The 21,485-nt window shown below is 38.1% G+C and overlaps 1 long non-coding RNA gene across 1 annotated transcript; it reads left to right on the top strand.

Moving 5' to 3' along the window:
- The first annotated feature begins 1,395 nt into the window (after positions 1–1,395).
- LOC145541425 (uncharacterized) lies at positions 1,396–19,997 on the top strand. Its single transcript, XR_014079002.1, has 3 exons — positions 1,396–1,506; positions 14,266–18,337; positions 18,934–19,997. It is a non-coding gene; the product is annotated as an uncharacterized LOC145541425 (long non-coding RNA).
- Positions 19,998–21,485: the final 1,488 nt, after the last annotated feature.

The raw sequence follows: 21,485 nt of genomic DNA, 5'->3' as shown, positions 1-21,485 counted from the left end.
AACAAACATTAAATATAGAACAACATACATATATTCTCATTTCTGAGAATCTTGCCTAAGGAAAAAATCCAAAACATGGGAGAAAAACTATGAACAGAAATTTTTATCACAAAGATAAGTTCAACTATAACTACAGCATATCCTTTTGGTATATTTTTATTCAGCCACAGTTTTGACTGTTTTGGAAACTCTAGTGCAACATAAGAAAAATTTTTGTTATAATGTGAGGTGAAAAAGGAAATTGCATAATCTAATTATTATAATTAAATGAGGATAGAATTTAGAATAAAATGACTAGAAAGGAAAACACACAATTGGTACGTATACAACATCCTTGCTCAGTCTCAATCACTCTGCAAATCACGTAGGTAATGATGTCTCTTAAATCGGTATCTCCAGCCCACACATCTCTTTTGAGCTCCAGGATATTCAAACTCATCATTCTTCCCTTAGATGTTCCACAGGTCCCTCAATTTTACTCCTATATTTTTTTAATCTTGGCTGGAACTCAGCTGAGAATAAGAACAGGGGTAATTATCTAAACCAGAGATCTGAGAGTCTTTCTTCTTTTCCTTCACTCCACATTCCTGATGCTCCCACCCCTTGCCATTCCCTGAAGTCTACTCAATCTCCTAAAGAGTCCTTTCAGTTCATCCCTATCCATCCATCCATCCTTCTGCTATTGTCTTTATTTATTAATATTTCCCACCTAGATTATTGCAAGATCTCTCTAACTAGTCTTCCTGCTTTCAGCCTCTTTCAGTTGAGCTGCTGTGGTCATAGTTGTAATATCAAATCTGAGTGTGTTTTCCACTTTAAAATTCTTCCATGGCTACTCATAAGTGACTGAATAAAGTTCAAACTCTCTAGCACAGCCTGTGTGATTCTTTTTTGTTTTGTTATCACCTGCCTGTCTTTCCAGTTTTAAGTCTGGTTACTCCCTCACTGGCAGCCCACACTCCAACAACACCAAAGTTATTACAGTGGCCAAACAGGTTGTACACTCTGTCTCACTTCCCTTGCTTTCTTCCAGCTCAGAATTCTCTTCTTTCCTCTACTTTTCCTAAACTTATTTACCTAGTCCACCATTCAAGACTCAGTTCAAGATTTTTCTTAACTGGGAAAATTTCAGGGACCATATTTTTTTATGGTTGTAATCACAGGGTACACTCAATTTTCCATCTTGTTTCTATCACTAACATTAAAGCATGAGCAATTTTCTAGTTTGTCAAGGGGCTGTTCATAATCATCATTCAACATGCAATAAGTTCTCTGTCTTCTTTGCTCCCACCATCTGCTCTATATAACCTTTATTACATCACTTATCACTTTGTTTTGTAGCCATTTTTCATGTGTTCACCTCCCCCACGAGGCCCTGAATTACTTGAGGGCAGAGATTTTTGTTGTGTTGATTTCTACATCCCCAGCCTAGAGTCTGCTGCGGAGAAGGAATTCACAAAATGAAACTGAATGCATGCTAAATAATGTTTAGCACAGGAGAATGTGGTAATATATTTTTGCCTTTTCTCAGTTGCCCGAATTTTCTGTGGCTACTTATTTATTTATATTTGCCATCTTTAAAAAAAGAAGGGATTCAGAATATAATTTTCAGTAGTATTATATTACCTTCTCCACTTTAAATTATTTTTTATTCATCAAATATATTACAACTTCCAGTTTTACTTACTATGTGTATATACAATGAAGAGGGGTTCCCCTGGTTGCTCAGACAGTAAAGAATCTGCCTGCAATGGAGGAGACCCGGGTTCAATCCCTGGGTTGGGAAGATCCCCTGAAGAAGGGAATGGCTACCCAGTATTCTTGCCTGGAGAATCCCATGGACAGAGGAGCCTAGTGGTCTATAGTCCATGGGTCACAAAGAGCCGGACACAACTGGGCGACTAAAACACACACACACATACAATGAAGAAAGCCTGGAGGAGCAGTTGTTATCGCTTCCTTTATTTGTAACACACTTCTTTGTACCTAATTAATAGTTAATACTCAGTCCTTACCTTATTAATCCTTCTAGTAGTATTTGACTCATCTGATTACTCCATCCTCCTTGAACCATTGTATTTCTTTGACCTTCTTTTGATCAGTCCTGTTGCTGGACCCTCTGCTTTCTCTTCTGATCCACTAAATGCTGGAGCCCACCAAGGCTCCAATCTATGAGTCCCCTCTTTTCTCTCTTACAGTCAACTACTTGACTCCTTTTGGCCCTGGTTCTCAAGCTTGGCTACATATTAAAATCATCGGAGACGTTTCTAAAGAGAAACACCAAATCCTTTTTCTACCATAACTTCTGGGGGCAAAGCTATGATTTTATAGGTTTTAAAGCACCCTAAGTGATTCTATTGTGGGACCAGTGTTGAGGATCTCATTGAATGGATTTAAATAACATATGTACATAGATTAGTTCAAAATATGTGTCTCCAGCTCTGACTTCTCTTTGAGACTCAACCTCAAATATCCAATTAGTCCTCAACAGCTTCTCTTGCGCTGTCTAATAACTAGTATGCCCCAAACTAAATGCTTGATTTTTGCCCTCAAACCTGCTCTTTTCCTAGTCTTCCCATCTCTGCAAATGGTCCCATCATTTAGTAGTTGCTGCCACCAAAATCCTGGGAATCACCTTTTAATCCACATCCCTCTCACTTTCACATAATTAAGTTCTGATATGCTGTGCACTAAATATATTTTCCAAAGTTTACCATTTCCCCTCTCCTCTAAGGCTGCTGCCCTAGCCTAGGCCAGCATCATCTCTCATAGAGCTAAAGTAATACCTGTAATTAGGTAGGCTTCCTGCTTCTACTCCTGCATTCCTATCCTCCATTTCTTTTCCCCTTGTGATGGGAACTTTAAGGATCTACTATAAGTAACTTTTATATATATCCATAGCATGTGTTAGTTGTTCAGTCATGTCTGACTCTATGCGACCCCATGGACTGTATCCTTCAGGCTCCTCTGTCCATGGAATTCTCTAGGCAAGAATACCGGAGTGGGTTTCCATTCCCTTTTTCAGGTATATATATGCCAGACAGCAGTGTTAACTAAAGTCATTATGTTATACATTATATCCTCAATACTTATTTATCTTATAATTTGAAGTTTGTACCTTTTGACACCCTTATTCCAATTCCTCCATCCCCCACCAATAGTCTATGTATTTTAGACTAAATGAAATATGGTGGTAAGTAGTCAGTAAATAGAGCTTCCCAGGTGGCACTAGTGATAAAGAACCTGCCTATCAATGCAGGAGACGCAGTAGGTCGGGAAGATCTGCTGGAGGAGAGCATGGCAACCCACTCCAGTATTCTTACCTGGAGAATCCCATGGACAGAGGAGTCTGGTGGGCTACAGTCCAGAGGGTCACAAAGAGTCGGACATGACTGAAATGACTTAGCATGCACTCACTCCATAAATAACATAATGGGCTGGGGGAACTGAATAAACGTATAAGTAATTAGAATAAATGTTATAGATCTGGGTCAAAAAAATTATATCCTTATTAACGTATATCATCGTGGAAGGTGACTGCAGCCATGAAATTAAAAGACACTTGCTCCACGGAAGAAAAGCTATGACAAACCTAGACAACAGCAGACTAAAAAACCAGAGACACCACTTTGCCAACAAAGGTCCATATAATCAAAGCTGTGGTTTTTCCAGTAGTCATGTATGGATATGAGAGTTGGACCATAAAAAAGGCTGTGTGCCAAAGAGTTGATGTTTTTGAACTGTGGTGTTGGAAAAGACTCTTGAGAGTCCCTTGGACTGCAAGGATATCAAACCAGTCAATCCTAAGGTAATCAACCCTGAATAGTCATTGGAAGGACTTATGCTGAAGCCGAAGCTCCAATACTTTGGCCACCTGAGGCGAAGAGCTGACTCACTGGAAAAGACCCTGATGCTGGGAAAGATTGAAGGCAAAAGGAGATGGGGGTGGCAGGGGATGAGATGGTTAGATAGCATCACCAACTCAGTGAACATGAATGTGACTCCAGGAGATGGTGAAGGACAGGGGAGCCTGGCATGCTGCAGTCCATGGGGCTGCAAAGTTTTGGACACAACTTAGCAACTGAACAACAAAAATAATAATGTATGTACAGAGGAAATGTACCAAAGAAATAGGAAATTTTCATCATTGTGAGAGGGACGGAAAACCCTGGGTTACACCTCAAACACTGCTGTGGGAGTACTTGGCATGCAGAATTGTCAGTGTCTTGAGGGCAGAAGGAGAGTCACTGGAAAGAGAAATCAAACTGGAAACAGAACAGCTCATCAAAGAAAAAGAAGCATCAGAGGTGTTGGACAGAGGTTTGTTCAGAAGCTGTCTCTTCTCAACCACCAAAGTGATGCAAGTATAAATTTTTTTTTGGTTCAAAGTCATTGCTGAATAAGGCCTCCAAAGGATATGGAAGCATCCCCTTAGCAAGGGTTTAGTGATTCTTTTTAAACAAATATGTTTTTATATTAATAGCATCAATGTTTTATTAACTAGCATTTTTAAATGCTTATCATATGCCAAATACCACTTGTAGTGTTTATATGCGTTATCTAATTTGATTCTAACAATAAACCCTATGAGACAGGTATTACTGTTATCCTCATTTTACAAATGAGAAAGCTGAGGCTTAGAGAGATTAGGGAGCTTGTCCAAAGTAACGCAGGTATTAAGGGAAGAAACCAGACTTGAAACCCAGGGCGGCTTGAGGCCAAAGTCTATGCTCTCGATTGCTCTGGATAGTGCCTTTTATATATTTCCATCCCCAAAGACTATGCTTTTAAATTTCTGAATGTCATGGAGCCTTTCAATTACAGACTGGAGATGAAAGGAAGTGTGCTTTTTAGCTTTTTACCCTCTCCTTCTTCCTGACCTTCTTGCTTGAAGAAGAGATATAAGATAAACAGGCTTGGATGTAGGCATGTGACTTCCCTGGTGGCTCAGACGGTAAAGCATCTGCCTACAACGTGGGAGACCTGGGTTCAATCCCTGGGTTGGGGAGATCTCCTGGAGAAGGAAATGGCAACCCACTCAAGTATTCTTGCCTAGAAAATCCCATAGACAGAGAAGCCTGGTAGGCTACTGTCCATAGGGTCACAAAGAGTCGGATGCGACATTACTTTGTGACAATAGGGGTAACAAAATCTATAGAATAGTTAAAACCACAGTAGAAAGATAACTCCAAGCTTGAGGATCAAAGCAACCAGACATAGTTAAGCAAAGTGTTAGCTGAAATCAATCGAGAATCAATCAGCTAATAAGGAAAACTACAGAGAAGCTTAAGATCTTACTTCCTAAATAGATTCAAACAAAGCTGCTATAATGTATATTGCTTTTATTCTTTTTGTTAAACATTTATACACTTATTAAACTGAATAAATATAAGTGTGAGTTAGGCTTTGTACCACTTTTCTACTTTGGGGTATCAATTTAACATTATCAAAATAGTCTTAATTTTCAAGTATTATGGCTTTTTACATTGACGACTATTAAATTTTATATATACTTTTATTGCATTGGATAGTTCAGAGTATTTTCAGTGCTGTAATTTTGAATGACTCTTTCCATGGTTCTGAGGTAGCTTGCACCTGCTCTAGCTACAGCTTTTTATTGCCTCAACTAATGATGGATTTGAAGACTATTCTAATATTTATTGTTACACCAGAATAGGTCTTATATTCCATGTAAGAAGGTATAGAATAGCAATTACCAACTGTAAAGGGAAATTGGCAATGCTACTGTGATGACAAGCACAGTTGTAGTGGTATGACCGATTTATTCATTTCCTTAATAACCTCCATAGTTGTAATGAGTCATCCCTGTCTCTTCTAAATTATAGGGCACCCTTTTGTTCCCAAATCAAATGAATATACATGATGACATTTTTTTCTTTCTTGTACTCATTTGAAAGACCTAATTTTTCATAATCTACCGTTAAGAGCATCAGACAGATGTGACTTGGAATCCTGGCTAGGAGGAATAAAATGTTAGAGAAGGCGAGGGTTTCTCTGCTGCCCCCAACTTGTCCTCTAGACGTCTTTCAGAGGCTTTGAAATGTGGTCAGGCTCTTTGTTGCTGTGAGACTGACATTTAAGCAGGTAGTCCATTCCATTCCTTTCATGAAAAAGGAAGAAGGAAGAAAGATGAGAGAAGGAAATCATTTCTGGTTTGACAATCAAGCAGACAGTATTTGCTCTATATATCAATTTCATTATTTACTAACAAGGAATTTTTAAAGGAGCCATTAAAAAAAGTCATCTGAGGGCATACAGAAAATGGAACCCTCCTACACTGCTGGTGAGAATGTAAATTGGTACAGCCACTATAGAGAACAGTATGGAAGTTCCTTAAGAAACTAAAAATAGAACTAATATGTGATCCAGCAATCCCACTGCTGGGCACATATCCAAAGGAAAACATGGCTTGAAAGGATATATGCACCCCAATGTTCATTGCAGCACTGTTTACGATACCCAGGACATGGAAACAGCCTAACTGTCCATCGACAACAGATGAATGGATAAAGGTGTGGTGTGTGCGTGCGTTCTCAGTCGTATCTGACTCTTTGAGACCCCATGGACTGTAGCCCACCAGGCTCCTCTGTCAATGGAATTTTCCAGGCAAGAATACTGGGATGGGTCACCATACCCTCCTCCAGGGGATCTTCCCGACCCAGGGATCGAACCCACATCACCTGTGTCTCCTGCATTGCAGGCGGGTTCTTTATCCACTGAGCCACTGAGGAAACCACAAAGACGTGGTACATATATACAACAGAATATTACTCAGCCGTTAAAAGAATGAAATAATGCCATTTGCAGCAACATGGATGGACCTCAGTTCAGTTCAGTTCAGTTCAGTCGCTCAGTCGTGTCCAACTCTTTGCGACCCCATGAACTGCAGCACGCCAGGCCTCCCTGTTCATCACCAACTGCCAGAGTCCACCCAAACCCATGTCCATTGAGTCGGTGATGCCATCCAGCCATCTCATCCTCTGTTGTTCCCTTCTCCTCCTGCCCTCAATCTTTCCCAGCATCAGGGTCTTTTCAAATGAGTCAGCTCTTCGTGTCAGGTGGCCAAAGTACTGGAGTTTCAGCTTCAGCAAGAGTCCTTCCAATGAATATTCAGGACTGGTTTCCTTTAGGATGGACTGGTTGGATCTCCTTGCAGTCCAAGGGACTCTCAAGAGTCTTCTCCAACACCACAGTTCAAAAGCATCAATTCTTCGGCACTCAGCTTTCTTTATAGTCCAACTCTCACATCCATACGTGACCACTGGAAAAACCATAGCCTTGACTAGATGGACCTTTGTTGGCAAAGTAATGTCTCTACTTTTTAACATGCTGTCTAGGTTGGTCATAAATTTCCTTCCAAGGAGTAAGCATCTTTTAATTTCATGGCTGCAATCACCATCTGCAGTGACTTTGGAGCCCAGAAAAATAAAGTCTGACACTGTTTCCACTGTTTCCCCATCTGTTTGCCATGAAGTGATGGGACCAGATGCCATGATCTTAGTTTGCTGAATGTTGAGCTTTAAGCCAACTTTTTCACTCTCCTCTTTCACTTTTACCAAGAGGCTCTTTACTTCTTCTTCACTTTCTGCCATAAGAGTGGTGTCGTGTGTATATCTGAGGTTACTGATATTTCTCCCAGCAATCTTGATTCCAGCTTGTGCTTCCTCCAGCCCAAGATTATCATACTAAGTGAAGTAAGTCAAAGACAAATATCATATGATATCCCTTATATGTAGGAAGTTAAAAGAATGATACAAATGAACTTATTTACAAAACAGACTCAGACTTAGAGAAAGAACTTATGAGTGTGGGAAGGGAGGGAGGTGAGGAAGGGATAGATTGAGAGTTGGGACGGACACACACACACTACTATATTTAAAACAGATAACCAATAAGGACCTACTGTATAGCACAAGTAACTCTGCTTAACACTCGTAATAACCTAAATGGAAAGATAACTTGAAAAAGGAATAAATAGATGTATAACTGAATCACTTGTTTTATATCTGAAACTAACACATTGTTAATCAACCAATATAAAATAAAAATTGAAAGAAAGGAAGAAAAAGAAAGATGAGTCATCTGAGAAGGCAGAGGAACACATCTGCCCTCCAGGTCCCAGCGTGTTAGTAGGTGGTATTTGTCGTATGAACTCATGCTGAGCTGATGATAAAGCAAGCCTTAGCATACTTCTAGTTGTTTTATCCATATTGTATTCTTTCTCCTGGAGTGTGGATAATTGAAATCACAGGTTAGCAACATAGTAGTGCTGCAAACTAAGGAGACTAATTGTTTTCTCCTACCATTCCTGGGAACAGAGGAGGAACTGTCTGAGCAGAGAAGACTGCAACATGTTTTAACTTGTTGCCTCAGCAGTACACAAGGCTTTTCTACATTGGCTTAAAAATGAATGACTATTATTGAGACAAAGATTAGAAACCAAATTTTCAGACACGTAAATTCTGCAGATGAGTCACTCTACACGTTAGAAAGGAGTACAAGGGCATGAAAACAACAAGAGGAAGTATTTTTGACTATAACAGAAAGTTCAAAGTTAGAGCAGATGCCACTCATAAGATATGAAACTAGACCTAATGAAAATATTTTAAAGTTCAGAGATGAATAACTCTGATATTGATGATTGAGGAGTTGTATTTAGATGAAGGAACATATTAATTCTGCAAGAAAACTTGAACACAAGAAAGTTTCTGTTTGGATTATGAACAAGAACAATTAAGGTCTGCCATTTGTTCTCCTTTCAACAGAAGCTGGAAGAATTAATGTCTCATTAAGGAAAATAGTAGCTGAAACAAAATATGGTGTTTCTTTTAAGAAACGGAAAGAAAATATCAAAGCGTAAAACTCTAACATCACCAAGACCTCCAAACTGTCATACTCACAAGTGAAGGCAATGTAGATTTTTTTTTTTTTGACTCCCATAAGTATGGATCGTTCCACGTGCTTGAGCAGTGAGATGTAAAGACTCTAAAGCATTACTGAACATCTGAGAAATCCAAAATAAAAAGCCATGCCAACACTTAAACTCAAGTGCTCGAATGTTTTATCTTGTCTCCAGAGCTGCCCTTCAACATGTTAATATCACCAAGGTTCTGCGCTCTCTCCATTTCTTCCTAATCTGTCAGTTCCCTCCGGCTTCACTTTCTGCCTTATCCAGTCAGACCCCACGGTCCTCTTCCACTCCACTCTTGCCAAGACAATTAATTTCCTTACTCCTTTAAACTTCATTCATTGAACTCACTCTGCATCAATCCAACACCTGGCTTCTCCCTCTTATACCTGAATATCTGGAAAAATAAGAATCATCAAGCTATCAAAAATTAATACTGGAGATCGTTTTGTAATATATAGAAATATCAAGTTGCTATGTTGTATACCTGGCAGTAACCTGGTATTGTAGGTCATTTATACTTCAATTACTAGAAAAAAAATGTTAGTAATGGCTATCTATGAGAATATAGGGATATAGAGAAATTTCACTCTCTATGCTAATACATGTAGAAGGAATGACGGAATTAGAAAATCACTTCTTGGCAATCCACATGGTAACAATTCAAGCAAAGGAGACATCAATGGATGCTAATGCTAAAATGTGAAAGAGGAATAAGAAATAGAGTTTTACACAGTTGCAAAGTATTTCCTTCAAATACCCGTTAATAACAAAAAGGTAAAGGAGTAATTTTTCAGTTGACAAATCTGTCAGAAACCATCTTAGCAACTAATCAAACTAATGCCACCAGAAATGGGACAAACTGACATCATAGGCTACACATTGGGATTCAATAAGAAGAATCCAGTTTCAGTTCTATGATGTTCCTAGATGATCTTGGTCTAATCATAAGGAAGCTTCAAGTAAATGTAAACTGAGAGGCATTCTACAAAATTACTGGCCTGTAGTCTTCAAAAATGTCAAGGTCATGGAAGTCGAGGAAAGACTGAAGAACTGTTTCAGGGTGAAACAGACTAGAGAAATATGACAACTGCCTACAGCACATAAAAAAGATGTGTTTTTGCAGCATCACCAAGCAATTAATTCTAACATCATCTACCTGGAGATAGCATCAGATCCCACAGGTTAAGGGCTCAGTCCAAGACTGTCTCCCCTATGTCAGGTACCAATCACAAATCCAGGTTGTTATTTGTACTTCTGACCAACTGGCTATCAATCAGAAGTTTTCACAACCTTCTCCTTGGGTTCAACTAATTTGTTAGAGTAGTTCACAGAACTCAGAGAAACATTTGCTTATGTACACCAGTTTATTATAAAAGGATATAATGCAGTAGCAACCAGGTAGAAAAGATATCTAGGATAAGGGATATGGTAAGGAGTGAAGAGTTCTTCATGCTCTCTAGGTATGCCATTCTTCCCATATCTCCATGTGTACACCAGCTGAACTCTGTCCTTTCGAGTTTTCTAGGAGGCTTCATTAAGTAGGAATGATTAGTTAAATCATTGGTTGATTCAATCTCCAGTCTCCCTCATGGAAGTCGGGGGTAGGTCTGAAATTTCCCACCTTCTATCATGTGGTTTGTTCCCCTACAACCATCCCCCTTCCTTCTTGGCTTTCCAACTCACTTCATTAACATAATCTCGAATACAATCGAAAGGCGATTGTTATAAATATCAAGATACATTTATGGCTTAGAAAATTCCAAGGGTTTTAGGACCTTTGTGCCAAACAATGGGATGAAGACCAAATATACCTTTCTTATTATAAATTACAATATCACAAACACACGAAACTGAACTAAACCCTTTTGCTATAAAAAATATTATTGGGACAATTGCCAAACTTATATGGGGCTTCTGGACAAAGGATGTATGGGAGTTCTTTGCACATTCTTGCAATGAACTGTAAGTCTGAAATTATTTCAAATAAGTTGTTTTAAAATAAAAAGTAAAAAACCAATCTACTTTTCCATTTTTTAAATCATGAATCATTGGATGTGCATTCTGTGCTCAGTCTCTCAGTCGCATCTGACCCCATGATACATACACACAAAAAATAAGTATAATTTATAAGTAAGTTATGACATTTAAAAATAAAAATGAACTCCTATGAATTTAACACTCAATTTGAGAAATTAAATATGAATCAGTAATGTTAAAGTTTCCAGTGTGCTCCTCTCCACCTTAACCCCCCAATTCAAAAAGTATTATCCTGAATATATTTTATCATTCCCTTGCTTTTCTTTGAAGATTTACCACATATGTAGAAATTCCTAAATAATATTTTCTAATAACTAAAGACATTTAGCTTCCCACCTCCTTTGTTTATTGGTTACTTTGATTTCTTCTTTAAATCATCTTTTTTATCTTTTGCCCATTTTTCTATCTGATTGGGTTTTTTCCTTATTGGTTTGTAAATACTCTTCACATACAATGGATATTTTCTTTGTCTGTTAAACAGCTGGCCAAATTTTTTCCTAATTTGATGCTTTTCTTTTAACTGTCATTTTTGTGTGTGTTGCTTTTCACTTTATAGACTTTTTGAGTATTTATTGTGCCAAGTCTGTTGATAGTTTTATTTACAACAACCTCTGGATTTCTTATCCTGTCCAGGAAAGTCTTCCTTATTTAAAGATATCCTCCTGTGGTTTCTTCTATTACTTTAGTAGTTTTGTTTATTTTTGTGTTTAGATCTTTAATCCATAAGTAATTTATTTTTTGTTTATAGTGTGAAGTAGAGATCTCAATTGACATTTTTCACCTGTGATAGGCAGAATAATGGCCCATAAGATGTCTATACCCTAAACTCTAGAACCTGTAAATGTCACCTGACATAGCGAAAGAGATTTTGCAGATGTGATTAAGGTTATGGATTGAAATGAGGAGATTATCCTGGATTCATTGTATGAGTCCTTAAAATTGGAGAACCTTTCCTGGCTGTGGTCAGAGGGAAATTTGACTATATAGAGTGGAATGGTTAGAGAAATGCATTGTTGCTGGCTTTGGAGATGGAAGGGAGGCCCAGCACCTAGGAATGAGGGTGGTTTCTAGAAATGGAAAAGGCAAGGAAATAAATTCTCACCTACAGTCTCCAGGAAGGAATGACACTCTTGCCGACACCTTGATTTTAGCCTAGTAAGCCCCATGTCAGACTTCTGACCTACAGAACTGTAAGATAATGAATTTGTAGTCTTTAAGCCACCAGGTTTTTGGTAATTTGTTAATTGTAAAACCAATATACACCTCTAACCAACACTTTTTAAAATATTTCATCCTGTTCCTACTAAATTAAAATGCCACCTTTATATAATTCTCATGCACATGCTGGTTTCTGAACTCTATTGTGATCCATTGACAATGGATCTCTTTTCCTGATCTATAACCTTATTGTTTAATTTCTGTTACTTTATGATTTTTTTAAAAAATCTGAAATCCTTCCTCTCTTTTAAATCCCTGCTCCTACCTCTCTATTTAGGATCTCTTCATTTCTCTCCTCTTTCCTGGCATCTTAACCACTCTCTATCTAGGGCTTCTTTTTTCTCCAGTTCATTTTCCAATCTATTGCTAGAATGATTTGAAATGCAAATATCATCAGACTTTTTACCTTTAAGTCCTTCATGGCCATTGTTCTTCCTTAATTCAAAGTCCAAGTTCCTAAGCATGGTACATAAAAGTGTTAGGACAAATGATGTTGCCTATCTCACCGGTGTCATCTCCTGCTCCTTCCTAACAGACACCAGAGAACTGGAAGCTTGCAGATTGCAAACTTTCAATCCTTCATAGCTTGTATGTGTTACTGCTTCTGCCTACATACAGTATCTTCCATTCCTCCTCCAAGCCATGAACACTGTAAATTCAAAACTCAGATAAAACATCAGCTTCCTTCAGCTAACTTTTCACATTCCTCAGCGTGAGCCTGAGCTAGTGCCCTTCCTTTGCATTCCTATAGCTGCATAATCATATCCTTTCTAGCATGCACTTCTATGTTCGTATTGCAATCATTGATTGGTGCATTTGCCTCCCTCCCTCACTAGATAGTGAATTCCTTAAAAGCAGGAATTGCTTTTCACTTCTGTATCCACAGTACTTAAAATAGATTGGTAACAACCTTGTAATAATAAGAACAATATGAAAAACAATGAAGTAAGTGGTACCTGCTATTATAATTTGGACTAAGTTCTTTTCCTAATTCAATAACTATGAAGTGTCAGCTCATAATTTTGTGTTTTGTGAAACTGTTTTTAATTAAAAATAATATTGTCCAGCTTGTTCACTCATCTTATTCACATGGCTTGGTTACAAGTGACTTTGGGATGTTTCCAAAGAAAGAAAGTTTCCTACGTTGAACAAATTCAAAAGAACGTGACTCAGGCTCTAAAAGTAATTCAGAAGAGAATTTCTAAAATATTTTGAGTATGAATGGCATTATTGGATTGTTTTGCTAGGAATAACCCTTAGATGCCTATGAGAACCACTGGATTCAGTTAGGTGCCCCTCCTCTGTGCTCCCATAGAAATGACACAAACAGTGAGCCTAGCACATAGCATATGGAAGTGGTGTACCGTCTCCTTTGGTATCCCTTGGTATCGGCTGCAAGAGACCTGTGGTTACCAAAGTCTGCAGGTGCTCCAGTCCCATATAAAATCGTATAGCACAGTCGGCGCTTGATTTCCCGGTTCCACATCCGGGGATTTCACCTTGAATCTTTCCTCGACGATCGGTGGTTTTTCAATCAGGAAAATAATACAGCTCTCCTTCCTTGTAGGCGTGTTTGGGGAAATTTTTGATCATCCTAGTGATCAGGGTTGGTGGGGTGGGGGCGGTGCGCCTGTCATTTCGTGGCCAGGAGCCAGAGATGCTAAATATCCTACACTGTGCAGGACAGTCCTGCACAACAAAGAATTATCCTGCCCCTGTTCACTAAACTTAGACTGTGGAAATCCTTTCATGGTGTATGTAAGTCAAATCATTATGCTCTACACCTAAAACTTATACACTGCTATATGTCAATTAGATCTCAATAACACTGGAAGAAAAAAATATCCCACCAAAACTGCCCACAGAGATTCCATTAAGAAGCTGACTTTTTTTTTTTTTTAATTTTTGACTTCCCATTGACTTGGAAAGCCTAGCAATAAACGTCATTCTGAACTGAAACTGCGAAGGGATAGGGGCAAGAATACTTAGCCATAGTTTGTAGGTTATGTGGCCTTAAATTATCAGTCCATTACTCTGTAATCACCTTTCATAGTTACTTCTATATTTCTCTCATATAGGACTGTGAAGTCAAGTGGGCCTTAGGAAGCATCACTACGAACAAAGCTAGTGGAGGTGATGGAATTCCAGTTGAACTATTTCAAATCCTGAAAGATGATGCTGTGAAAGTGCTGCACTCAATATGTCAGCAAATTCGGAAAACTCAGTAGTGGCCACAGGACTGGAAAAGATCAGTTTTCATTCCAATCCCAAAGAAAAGCAATGCCAAAGAATGCTCAAACTACCGTACAATTACACTCATCTCACACGCTAGTAAAGTAATGCTCAAAATTCTCCATGCCAGGCTTCAGCAATATGTGAATGGTGAACTTCCAGATGTTCAAGCTGGATTTAGAAAAGGCAGGGGAACCAGAGATCAAATTGCCAACATCCACTGGATCATCAAAAAACCAAGAGAGTTCCAGAAAAAACATCTATTTCTGCTTGATTGACTACGCCAAAGCCTTTGACTGCATGGATCGCAATGAACTGTGGAAAATTCTGAAAGAGATGGGAATACCAGACCACCTGACCTGCCTCTTGAGAAACCTGTATGCAGATCAGGAGAAACAGTTAGAACTGGACATGGAACAACAGACTGGTTCCAAATAGGAAAAGGAGTACGTCAAGGCTGTATATTGTCACCCTGCTTATTTAACTTATATGCAGAGTACATCATGAGAAACGCTGGGCTGGAGGAAGCACAAGCTGGAATCAAGATTGCCGGGAGAAATATCAATAACCTTAGATATGCAGATGACACCACCCTTATGGCAGAAAGTGAAGAAGAACTAAAGAGCCTCTTGATGAAAGTGAAGGAGGAGGGACGTGGGAGGGGGGTTCAGGATGGGGAACACGTGTAAACCCATGGCTGATTCATGTCAATGTATGGCAAAAACTACTACAACATTGTAAAGTAATTTGCCCCCAACTAAAATAAATAAATTTATTTAAAAAAAAAAAAAAGAAAGTGAAGGAGGAGAGTGAAAAAGTTGGCTTAAAGCTCAACATTCAGAAAACAATGATCATGGCATCCGGTCCCATCACTTCATGGCAAATAGATGGGGAAACAGTGGAGACAGTGGCTGACTTTATATTTCTGGGCTCCAAAATCACTGCAGATGGTGATTGCAGCCATGAAATTAAAAGATGCTTACTCCTTGGAAGGAAAGTTATAACCAACCTAGACAGCACGTTAAAAAGCAGAGACATTACTTTGCCAACAAAGGTCCGTCTAGTCAAGGGTATGGTTTTTCCAGTAGTCATGTATGGATGTGTGAGTTGGACTATAAAGAAAGCTGAGTGCCGAAGAATTGATGCTTTTGAATTGTGGTATTGGAGGAGACTCTTGAGAGTCCCTTGGACTGCAAGGAGATCCAACCAGTCCATCCTAAAGGAAATCAGTCCTGAATATTCATTGGAAGGACTCTTGCTGAAGCTGAAACTCCAATACTTTGGCCACCTGATGCAAAGAACTGACTCATTTGAAAAGACCCTGATGCTGGGAAAGATTGAGGGCAGGAGGAGAAGGAGATGACAGAGGATGAGATAGTTGGATGGCATCACCGACTCAATGGACATGGGTTTGGGTGGACTCTGGCAGTTGGTGATGGACAGGGAGGCCTGGCGTGCTGCGGTTCATGGGGTCGCAAAGAGTTGGACACAACTGAGTGACTGAACCGAATTGATGAAAAGTAAATGATTAGAGAATAAAGTCCTTAAATTCAGATATTTCTTTTTCTGTTTTTGGTTGGTTTAGTTAAGGGTAATTCTAATCAAAACAGCAGAAAAAAATTAAAGTTCATCTTCGATACTTTCTTCCAACAATCTGCTCATCTCTTGGAGTCTCCGTCATATTTTGGCATCCACCTCAAAGAACCTCCCCAATTTGGCACCATTCTAGGAAATAGACGTCTTGGTCTGGATAATGTATTCCTGATCATGCCATTCCTTCAGGGTTCAAGGTCCTCTATTGTTTGAGTTGATAATTCAGATAGCAGTTAATAGAGTTTCTACATTATAAGTAAACTCTGTTTCAATTTTAACATTCTGAGATTCAATACAATTGAGAGTCTACTATATTTTCACAAGTCCTTTTCAAAGTTACTCATGACAAGAGTTATCAGTGTTAGCAGTTTTTATAAGAACTGTGCCAGAGCCACGAGTTGAAGTCTAAGGAGAAGGGGGCACAAGACCATTTCAGCCAAATGGGACATATTTGTTGAACTGCTGGATTTTGGGTTCCTCTAATTATGATTTTTAGGTAACCAGCTCACCACCACTCCCTAGGTTCATTCCTAGTTTTTAAACAATATTGTTTATTGCTTGCTTCTGCTAAAATATCAACTTCATGGGAGCAAGAACTTTGTCAGCTTTATTTATACTGCATCCCCAGCACCTAAAACCATATTTACTCTATAGAGGTGCTCATTAAATATTTGTTGAATATTTACTATAAGTAGAGATTTAATAATTTACCAGTATTCTACAACAGATATTCTACAACAAAAGGAAATTTCCACTAAGAGGAGATTATATAACATATTATGAACTCTGTAATGAATTGCAAAGTCATGGGTGGAGAAGCAGGAACCATCCATATGCATAACATGAAATATAAAAATGGATATCACTGAATTATAAGGAGCACTTAAGCATGGTACAAAGGTCAAGTGAAACTCATTTATCCCTGTGTCCAATTTAGGTGAAGAATATCTGGTAGGCTTGCAGCAAAAATACAATTTTAATGTATTATTCTGACAAAACTTAAGTCTGTTAACTTAAGCAATAATTCTGGACACACTTAAAATATTATTTTTCAAGATCCTAATATGCACATTAAAGCCAAAGCAAAATACCTCATAGAAGTAATGTTTAATACTTTACTGAGAATATACAAAGAAATTACAACAAACTCATTCACCTCACTTATGCTTAGTGGGAACCAGCAATTATTTCCATTTTATAGAAAGCCAAAATAAAGGTAAATGAAATACACGTCAATCATGAAAATCATCTTAAATCAATACCACATACTAAGTGAAATTTCCATGAAACCAGATAACATTAGGAAATTTAAATAAAGTTTAAAAATCAACTCAAACATTGATAGTATAATTTTAAAACTTCAAATGTTTCCTGACTTTAAATGTCAATGAAAAAATAAATAAATGAAATGTCAATAAGAAGCATGGGAAAGACTTGTGAAAACATGCATTTTTCATTGCATAGGCAACCAATTTTTAAAATTTTCCAAGTCCCACAGAGATTTGCAAAAGAAATTCTGTCTCCTGGATCCTTAATTCAAATCAACATAAAGGGAAGCATTTTAATTCAAAACTGTACTCTACAGCAAATAACAGAAAACATGACAAATTTTTGTTTTTATGTACCAGTGAGTTTGAAGGTAGAGAGTGACTTACTTAAAACTCGGCACCTTCTATCTTTCTGTACCTCCATCTTAGCATATAGTTTTTGCCCTCACGTTTTTATTTTGTGGTCACAAAATGGCTGCTTGACATCCAGCATTGCACCTGAGTTCCAAGCAGGAAGAAAATGACAGGGCAAAAGGCATATGCCAGAAAAAACTTGGAAAGAGATTTATCAGAAGCCTCAGTTCAGTGACTTTTCACTAAGTTCTCATTGACTAGAACTTGTCTCAGATTGTCATCCCAAGCTCTAAGGAAAGCTGTGAGATGTACTGTTTAGCTGGTTCTATAGGATTTAGATTTATGCATAGTAAACTGTTCCAAGTTAAAGTATTGACTATCTAACTGAAGGGTCCTGAGTAGGAAAGGGTGTGAAGCTCAGAGGCAAATTTACCCTGATACTAATGGAGCTTCAACTTCAGCTTCCTGCACTTATATGGACCCCTCTAAGACCCTGGAAGAACTTTTGGAAATAATGTTCATGAGGTCATACATTTTTGAAGAATTGCACAATGAAGTTTGCTATTAATTAATACTACTGTTCTTTTCTGCTCTGACTTTCCCACTCTTAGGATACAAGGTGAGCTTTGTTGGAATGGCCATGGATATTTGGAGGATCAAGTTAAGAGGAGGCTAAATTGAGGATACTATCAGCTTGGATTTAGTGAGTTATTTTAAGGGGATTCGTGGGTGATTTTGTGTATAGTGGAGTTACCACCAGCCACCAAAGTGTAAGAATCATTTTCAGGAATATGTCTACTGCCCAGTGTTAACTCATCTGGCTCAACATAAAGGTCATTATTAGTTTACTACAATAAGATGCTGGTGCCAAACTGTTCAACGAGTGTCTCCAACTCAAAGAGTAATTACATTAGTCACTAACAGAAAACTTGAAATGCTCTAAAGTCCAAACTTTGAAAATAATTCCTAAAATGCTACACGCTATTTCCAATAAGTTATAATGCTGAAAGAAACTTTTCTAAATGACCAATGATGAAAAAATTTCAAACTTTCTAGAGGAAAGCTTGGATTAGTTTTTTGTTTTTATTAAGGTTCAGTGAGGCAAGGACTGTTATTCATTTCTTTGGCTGCCTGCAGCATGCAGGATCTTAGTTCCCTGACCAGGGGTCAGATTCATGCTCCCTGTGTAGAAAGCACACAATCTTTTTTTTTTTTTTTGAAAGCACACAATCTTAACCACTGGACAACCAGGGAATTCCTCTGGGTTAGCTTTTTATTCTACACAAAATGTCATTTCAGAATCTGAAATCTTCATATGAAGAGGCAAACAACAAGAATACAGCAAACAATATTTTTTAAAAAGAGAGGTACGTTGTTTTTCTGGGTCTTGTAACATTCACAATACTTGCCAGTTTTAAAATTTTAATTTGTTATAATTCCTTTCCTCGTTTTAAATACTCACTTTTGCTTCTAATTTTATATTATTTCTCTTGTCAAGTTCCCCAATCTCCAAACTGGGTAATTTTCAAGCTCCATCAAACCTAGTTCTGCCCTTGGGACCCTCATGAACCCTCTAACAAGACGCACTCCCTAAGGCCTTCCAAATTTACCTCCATGTCCATTGCGGGAAGAAATTGTAAGGACAGTGCCGTTCTCCTGAGTCAGAACTGGAGCTGGCCAGAGATGCCTACTTGAAGTGTCCTTTCTCCTGAGCTGCACCCTGAGTTCACTTAGCCTGCTTAGATGAAGGTCATCACCAGCCATCTCACAGCAGCCAAGAGAGGGCCACAAGAAAAAGCAAAAGGGAAATAAGTTTTAAATTCTCTTACTCCTCTCTCTGAAAACTAAAGCCCAGAAATAGACCCAGGGACATAGAAAACAAACATGGTAACCAAAGGGGGAAGGCAATAGAAAGGATAAATTAGGAGCTACACACTACTATATATAAAATAATCAACAAGAATCTACTGTATAGCACAAGGAACTCTGTTCACTAGTTTGTAATAACCTACAAGGGAGAAGAATCTGAAAAGGAAAATATATATAACTGAGGGGCTTCCTGAGTGGCACAGCAGTAAAGAATCCACCTATCAATGCAGGAGACATGAGAGATGAGGGTTCGATCCCTGGGTCAGGATCTCCTGGAGTAGGAAATGGCAACCCACTCCAGTATTCTTGCCTGGAAAATTCCATGGACAGAGGAGCCTGGCTGGCTACAGTCCATGGGGTCACAGAGAGTAAGACATGACTGAGCACACATGCAATGGTGCGATTATATAGTTGAATCATTTTGCTGTTCACCTGAAACTAACACAGCACTGAATATCAGCTATGCTTCAATAAAAAAAAAAAAGAAAAAGAAACTGGGGGACTCCTGCATGCTAGAATCTTCCCCAAACATTCCCAATGCACACTAGCATCTTCAAAATTTCAGAAGTCAGTTCACGGAAGTCAGTTCATTTCAGTTCCACATTTTCTAATCTCATTTGTCCATAGAATCCTTTATAATCCAGAATACATCTTTAGAATTTTTGCTCTAAATACACATACAAACAGTATTACTATTATTATTATTAATTAGTTTCATAACACAAGTGGCAAGCCTCCAAAAGACATTTGGATTTTGAACAGCTTTTGGTAACAAAAGAAACCAATGTGTAACATTGAACTTTAAGGGGTTATGGCCACAATGCTAGAGATAGTTTAAGACAATATCAGGAAACATGTTTTAAATTCCAACATCTTTATGGCTATTGTCCTAGCATTCATAAGGCTGGTGTTGAATCTGTTTACAAAACAAAGAATTTATGATGCAGGATGTTATCTGTTACTTGATTATGTTTCCATGCTATTATACTCAGATTTGGAATTAGTTGACTAATGGATCAATAAGACTTTAACATATGAACTTATTAGTTTTTAGTTACAAAATCTATAGGATGATTAAGATGTAAAGCCTGCTAATTTTCCTTGCTTAACAATAAAACCAATTTAAATCGTTATGGGAAATTTTGTTTAAAGTTGCTCTTTAACACATTCTGCTCAGGTATAAACTTGTATAGTACTGGTAACCACACATTTGGCAAAAGAAGGAAATCTGTGAGCTCAACCATATGCTAAGATAAATCAAGTACATGGAGCTAGTAGCCATGCTTAGAAATTAATACAGGCAGTGACAAAAGGCCTAATTTAGGTGGAATGGACTCCCTACCACTAAGAACTTCATAATCCTAACCAAAACCCTTATGTCTTCAATAACACAAAATACATCTCCATGGTGACTTTTAAATTTTTGTTTGACTTTTAAATTTTTGTTTGACTTTATTATTTATTTATTGTTTTAATAATGCAATTGCCCTGGTTGTGGCATGTCTGAATCTTTTTTCCCTCTTGTGCTAAAAGCAAATGGTTTACATGCCAGTTTGTGGTGGGTGTAGTTGGGGATCTCCATTGATGAAACGTATTTCTTTAGTTTCTATTCATTCTAATCTGCAAACACAATGTTCAGGAAATGTAGGAAAATGAGCCTCTTCTATTAGGGCTGCCATATATGATTGTGCAAGTTGTGGACTGTACAACCTACACAACTATACACAGCAACTCTGTGCTGCAATCTTCAATAGGGCCCTGTGCTCCAGTCTTTCATACTTGCAAAAATAAGCTGACTGAAAGAGTGGGATGTAAAGGAATCTTATGAAATCCTGTGCTTTTTTTCCCCACACATGAGGCAAAGTTTATCATTCATTATGTAATTTTAGGCTCCAGATTTTATTATGGAATAGACAACATTTAGAGGGTTGAGAAAAAAAAGTACAGTGAAATAAAATTTGAACAAAATTTTGAAGTGGAAG

Source organism: Giraffa tippelskirchi, chromosome 3 (genome assembly GCF_054371585.1).
Source record: "Giraffa tippelskirchi isolate mGirTip1 chromosome 3, T2T-mGirTip1v1.2.pri, whole genome shotgun sequence".
Lineage (NCBI taxonomy): Eukaryota > Metazoa > Chordata > Mammalia > Artiodactyla > Giraffidae > Giraffa > Giraffa tippelskirchi.
The sequence above is the reverse complement of the archived record's forward strand: the minus strand, read 5'-3'. Positions and strand labels throughout refer to the sequence as shown.